Source organism: Sciurus carolinensis, unplaced genomic scaffold (genome assembly GCF_902686445.1).
Source record: "Sciurus carolinensis unplaced genomic scaffold, mSciCar1.2, whole genome shotgun sequence".
In the NCBI taxonomy this organism is placed as follows: Eukaryota; Metazoa; Chordata; class Mammalia; order Rodentia; family Sciuridae; genus Sciurus; species Sciurus carolinensis.
The window spans coordinates 375,417-382,420 of record NW_025920134.1 but is presented as its reverse complement, the minus strand read 5'-3'; the positions used below and the strand labels follow the sequence as shown (position 1 = coordinate 382,420).

Here is a 7,004-nt window from a genome sequence, read left to right as displayed (position 1 = left end):
TCCAGAATTCCAGCTACTTGGGAGTCTGAGAGAGGAGAATCACAATTTCAAAGCCAGCCTCTACAACTTAGCAAAATAAAAAGATCTGGGGATGTAGCTTCATGGCAAAGTGTCCCTACTTTCAATCCCCAGTACTGAATAAAAAGGATAGTGTTTCATACTTTATATTGCTTCCATTTTATGTAGTTCTTACTCCCCTATTTTTAATATATATAAATAAATATATATTTGTTTTTATATATAAATTAAATACAATTTGTATAAATACATGTAAAGTTTTATTATATATATACATATATATTTATTTTAGTTGTAGGTGGACACAGTACATGCATTTTATTTTTATGTGGTGCTGAGGATGGAACCCAGGACTTCATGTGTGCAAGGCGAGTGCTCTACCACTGAGCCACAACCCCAGGCCTTATTTCTCCCCTATTTTGTAAGCTTGTTTATTTTGTATTGTGGTTTTTCAATCCAAAATTGTTGGGATGAAGGTGGCATATTAGTTGAAAGATCAAAGTATTATCATCTGGTTATTCCCTGTCCACATAACTCCCTTGAAAACATGTTGGACTTGGTGGGCAAGTTGGTGGTAAGGAGATACATTTCAGTGCACTTTAGAGCAGTGGCAACCGAGTTGAGCCTGAAAGAAAAACTTGAAGATTATTGACTGAGTTTATACTTTGTCCTTGTCTGTCAGGGATAAGACACAGACCAAGTAGAGGAAATATAGGAAAAAGAAAGGAAGAATCCTAGACCACCAGCTGTAATGAGCTTCTCCCTCTTAGCCATGCTGATGCTGTAGGTGGCCAATGAAATTGTCCCCAAGTTGACAATGGAAATCCATGGGATTCAGGCTCAGAAGAGGCTGCCTTGATTCCTGGCTTTAGGTAAAACAGTCAGCCATAGAGCTGCAGGGAAGAAGCTAAATGTAAAGCAGAAGGAGAAATGGGGAAAGGCATCTAGATGCAACCCCTGTAATTCTGTCTTGGGACACTGAGTCACTGCTTTTCAGCCACTGGATGGTGGAAGCATTGGACTGATTGAGCTGGAGCATCTCTTAGCATCCCTGAGAACTCCTGGAGGAGAGGTGATGGTTATTCCTATTAAACAGTTGCCCAAGGACTTTTCCCAGCATGTGAGATTCCCTCAGATCTAAGTTTGTTCCCAACTCTGTCATGGTGCTAGGTGGTGGGCTCCCCAGAGCCAGTGACCACAAAGTGCTGTTGGTGGGAAGCCATAGTGCCCTTTATTTTAAAGTAAGAAAACACCAGACTTGGACTAGTATTGTAGTTTCAGAAATCACATTGTTGCCCTGGTTTGCCAGCTAGTGGTGAGCTCTTCAGGAGAGTACATATGTAGATTCTGAAACAGAAGATTTTAGAATTAAAACTGTGATAAACTGATTTATTTTCAATTATTTTTTTAGGCATTTTAAAACTAGTGCTTATTTAAATAGTAGGGAGAAGTTAACAGGTGTCGGGGTTTCGGCCGGACCCCTGGCCCTAGGTGTGGCAAGGCTAAGATGGCGCCTGGCAGTGAGCCAGAGCAGTTAACTTTTGCACAAACAACTGACATTATTTTGAGGAAGTTCCAGGGATTGGCTGAGCTCCCTGATGGACAGTGCAGGTCCACTATATGCCTGCCTTTGCTGCCTGTATATGTTAATGCTCTCCCCTCGTGCTCAAAGGCTGATTGGTTACAAGTACTGTATATATTGGAGTGTAAGTTCCTCAAAAAGGGGAACAAAGAAAGAGAACAAAGAAAGAACTATGAGGAAGAAGCGCGCAAAATAAAGAGCTCAAAAGAACCAGGCCTGTGTCTTATCTCTCTGCGGGCAGGGAGTGCGATAGCTGGCGCCAAAACCCGGGAATCTACAGATAAAGTAAGAGGTAATTATTTATTTTCATTTATGACCTTGAGTCCGTCATTGGTATTTCATATTAAGACCTTGAGTCCGTCATTGGTATTTCATATTAAGACCTTGAGTCCGTCATTGGTATTTCATATTAAGACCTTGAGTCCGTCATTGGTATTTCATTTTAAGACCTTGAGTCCGTCATTGGTAGTTCATTTATGACCTTGAGTCCGTCATTGGTAGCCGGCAGTGAAGGGTAAAGAACCCAGAAAAAATTGAGTCTACATAGATAGATGCAGTGGTACCAAACTGTGTGTGTGGTGTGTTATTTTTGTGTTTGTTGTGTGGCTTGTTTGTGTGCTTGGAGCTCTTAGTGCTGTAAGATTTAATCATAGGAACAGAACTGTCTAAGACTGGAATGCAGCAGCCTAACAGCTTGAGCATTCCTTGATACCATAAAAAAGGTCTCTCCGTGGTTTTTAGATAAGGGTTGTTAAATATATTCCTCAGTGGAAGCACCTGGGAGAGGATCTACACATAACAAAAAAAGCAAAAGCTGTTACCTGTTGGAACTTTAGCCATTTGGTCCCTGATTAAATCTTGCTTACAACATAAAGATAAACAAAATCTAAAGGGACCCCTGGAAGAGGGAAGTCAGGTTTTAGAAGAGATTAAAGAGAAACGGTTCTGTTCTCAGAACTCAGAAAGAAATAATAACTCAGAAGGGGAAGATTCAAAAGAGGAACTTTCAGGGGGGGAGCTAGAAAGGACATTTGGGAAGCTAACAATGCAGTCTAAGCGCCCTATTAATGATGACATTGACACCGGTGAAGACTCGAGACCTGTGGGCAATAGTTAAAAAACACTCTTTTGTGGAGCCTCTGACTGAGGGCAGTCAGGTTTTGGAGAAAATGTAAGAAAAAAGGTCTAAAACATCAAAAAGGGCGTCAATAAGATCAGGGACAAACAAAAATAAAAATGAAAGTGGGTGTAAGGAACAACTTGTTAGAAAGAGGGAAATCAGTTTAGGGGAGGGTCCCCCTAGGCAGAGAGCTCAGCAGCTCCATTCCTTAAAAGTAGTAAAAAAGTAATGTTTTGTGATTTTCTGCATTCAAACCTAACCTGATTTCTCAACCAGGAAAAAAAGGGTTAAAAGTAAGTCCTGGGTGATCCTCCCTCCCCCTGCCACACTGGAATGTAACTACAGCATCTCAAGGAGAAAAGGGGGGTAACCTAAAGATAAGAAGAAAAGAAGAAAAAAAGTGTCCATTTTAAATTCCTGGGCCGCTGCATAAAACTGACTTATTCTTCAGGATTCTTGTTTTGTTTTGTTTTTTTCTTTAATGCTGTATTTTTGAGCTCATAATTTTAATCCTACATACCTAGGTTAATGATTTTATTTTTGATCAGTTCTATTTTTTATTCAACTGAAGTTTTTTAAACAGCTGTTCATTGCAATGAACATTCACCTATAAATTACAAGGCCTTTGATTTTGTGTTATTTGTATGTCGTACTGTCTGGTGTTATGTCTTATCTGCATCAAAACTGAGCACTCTTAAAATTAAAATTTAAAAATGGATCCAAATACTTTTATTCACGTGATTTAAAAGGGTTCAATTTAAATTGGGTAAACTAATAAAAGTAAAATATTTTTAAAAATAACTTACAAGTCTCCAGGTGGTCAAACTAATGAAATGTTAATGTTAAACAATGTCTAATATCAATTGCTTCTAGGACTTTTCTTCAGCAGGAAAGAGGCAACGGATCCTGTTCAGGACACTTGTCTGATATCTTGGTTTTTATAAAATAAATAAATTGGAGTTAACATGTATGGGATTACTCAAATGTGTTTGTAGAGACGTCTGGTTAATTTACAAAGTTAAAATGCTAATTGTTAAATAACATCAAGTACTCTTAACTCCTCAAATTCCATGGGGTATCATACTTAAACATTATTGGTGTTTTCATAGGTTGGTAAATAAAAGGGTTTACACTTGCTTTATGTCCTCACTAAACTAAAAACAAGGTTACTAAGAGTTATATCCTAACAAGTGGAATTCTATATATAAAGGGTCCCAAAAGTTTCAACTGTGTTTCAATTAAGAGTACTATAAACAACAAAATATTTAATCTTATTAAAATAGGGTGATTTATCTAAATTCAGAAATTTCATAAGAGTTGTTTCAGAATGTGAACAAAAAGGGGTCAACAAATAGGGAAGAGAAAATAAAAGGTTCTGGGTTTAAAAATGTATTTAATAAAAAGGAAAAGAAAATGTTTCTGGACAAAAAGTCTGTGTGTAACAAAGGGCAAGTTTCAACAAGTCTGTGTGTAACTAAGTTGGTTGTGTGTATGTAAAACAGCTAAAGCTATTTAAGGTTTTTCCTAAGGTGAAATACTAATGTTCTGATATAAGCCAAAGTTTAATCTATATGGTAAAATGACATGGTAAAATGACAAGGATTTCTTAGAAACACCAATTCATTCTTAACTTTGTGTCTCTTAAGTTTTATTAAAAATAGGGGTTTATACAATTATGGTTAAGCAACTGTTAAAAATTTGTACTACGTTATAAAGTCTAAATTTTTCTTTAAAAACTAAAATTGGTAAGAACCAATTCCTCACTAAAATTAAAATAACTCTAACCACAGATGTACCTTATAACCCACAAAAACAAGGTATTGTTGAACATACACATCTCACCCTCAAAAATGTTCTTTATAAACAAAAAGGGGGAATAGAGGAGACCTTCAGGTCCCCTAAAGATAAACTTTCTCTTTGTCTCTTTGTTTGGGGTTTTTTTTAACTCTGGGTAATAAGGGTAACCCGGTGCTTTACTGGAGCTGCGGCTCAGTTTGTGTGTTTCCACGGAATAAACTAACTTACTACCTCTTTTTAGTCTCTTAGGAGGAACAGTTCAACTATGTAACAAAACAACTGCTTCTTTCAATTGTACTTTAGATTTGTGCTAAAATGCTTCTAGGTTCCTGCTGGCAGACTTAATGTGTGTTCCTACCTTCCTACCAGTCCCAGTCTCTGTTACAGATGCAAAATTGCCAGTGTTGCTATCAAGAAACAGGAGAGAATTTGACATCACAGCGGCTATGGTCACTGCAATAGTGGTTTCTGCAACAGCAGCACTAGCAACTGCCATACCTACAGCAACAGCAGTCAATCACTTGGCCGAAAATATAGCTGCAGCCTTACAGACTAAAGAGACCCTAAACCAACATCTAACAGCAGGCATACTCCTTATGAACCAGCGAGTGGACTTACTTCAAGAACAAATGGACATCTTACAAGAACTGTTAAACGTGGGATGTATTTATCGTCTGACGGGACTGTGCGTTACACCTGTAGCTTACCATAACCTTAGCTATGCAGCAAACTTGTCTAGAATCTTGTCTGCTCAGCTACAAACAAACTGGTCTTATACATTTGATAATCTTACTGCTATTCTTAGATCTCAAATTGTTAGTCTCAATGCTACTAGAGTTAATGTAGCCCCTATGTCCGAAGTGCTAAGTTGGCTATCCTCTTCTTTCAGTTTTGTAAAACAATGGGCAGGTATGGGAGCCTTTTGTATGTTCATGGTTGTTGCTGTTGTCTTCCTCACACGCTTTATCATGCGCATGCGCCGAGATCAAGCTAGAGATCGTATCATTTTCCATCAGGCCATGGCTGCCCTAGAGGCCGGCAGTTCCCCACAAGTATGGCTCACGAGGCTGGATCGCTAGCCAGACGGGTAAGGAAGGAGGTGACCACTGTACCGACCTAAGACAGGAGCTGTAGCATGCTCTGCAGTTATCCGATGACGGGTAAGGACGGTGGTTGACCACTCCGCCTAAGACAGGCACGGTCCCGAGCTTTCCTTTTCTTTTTAAAAGAGAAAAGGGGGAACTGTCGGGGTTTCGGCCGGACCCCTGGCCCTAGGTGTGGCAAGGCTAAGATGGCGCCTGGCAGTGAGCCAGAGCAGTTAACTTTTGCACAAACAACTGACATTATTTTGAGGAAGTTCCAGGGATTGGCTGAGCTCCCTGATGGACAGTGCAGGTCCACTATATGCCTGCCTTTGCTGCCTGTATATGTTAATGCTCTCCCCTCGTGCTCAAAGGCTGATTGGTTACAAGTACTGTATATATTGGAGTGTAAGTTCCTCAAAAAGGGGAACAAAGAAAGAGAACAAAGAAAGAACTATGAGGAAGAAGCGCGCAAAATAAAGAGCTCAAAAGAACCAGGCCTGTGTCTTATCTCTCTGCGGGCAGGGAGTGCGATAAACAGGTTGCTCAAAGTGATGGAAAAGTAACAGTTTTAAATCCTTAGACTTTAATGATAGTTGTCTGGCAAATTCCTAAAAGCCCATAGGTTTAATGCAAAAGATTCTCAAACCTCCCTTCTTAATCATTCTCTTGTAGCTTTCAGATGTTTTCCATCCAGTAGTTGAAACTGAAATGCACAGGTCCTCTTCAGGGGGACAGTATGGGAGTGGGCTGAAGTGCTGTTATAATTGTTTTCTAAAATGGCATGGTCCAAGCCACCTGGTGACTCTGCTTACCTAGATGTGTTTCTGCAGAAATTTAGAAAAAACTGCCAGTAGTAATGCCATGTTGTGAGCTTTAAGGACACTGAAGTCACTAAGGTTCCCAGAAATGGCTGCAGCAGATATTAGTAATGGAAAGCATGTTCCATAAGACTTTTAATTATTAAGACTTCTGGTGGTTGGGGCTGTGGCTCAGTGGCAGAATGCTTGCCTAGCATGTGAGAGGTACTAGGTTTGATCCTTGACAGCACATAAAAATACATTAAGTAAAGGTATCATTTTCACCTACAACTAAAAAAAAAAATTAAAAAGACTTCTGAATAATTAATGCTAAAAACTTGGGTGAAACTTCCAAATGTTAACAAGAAACTACATATAATGTTGAATCACATATGATAAATGAAGGAAGAAATTAAGGAATGTATGAATGAATGAATCAATGAATGATGTGGTCCTGGATGGGCTGACAACTCCTGTTATAAGCATGTAGTGGTTGCTTCTCTTCCTACTGAACAGTCATTAAAAATTGAGGAGTTTCTCAGATGCTAATAATCTTCAGAAATTGTACATCAAGACTGGTGTCTGTTGTATCTACTCTTTTGATG

General features: G+C 39.0%; 1 non-coding gene across 1 annotated transcript; it reads left to right on the top strand.

Annotated features, from left to right (window-relative positions):
- The first annotated feature begins 6,390 nt into the window (after positions 1-6,390).
- On the top strand, positions 6,391-6,520 carry LOC124974168 (small nucleolar RNA SNORA33). Its single transcript, XR_007106757.1, has one exon. It is a non-coding gene; the product is annotated as a small nucleolar RNA SNORA33 (small nucleolar RNA).
- Positions 6,521-7,004: the final 484 nt, after the last annotated feature.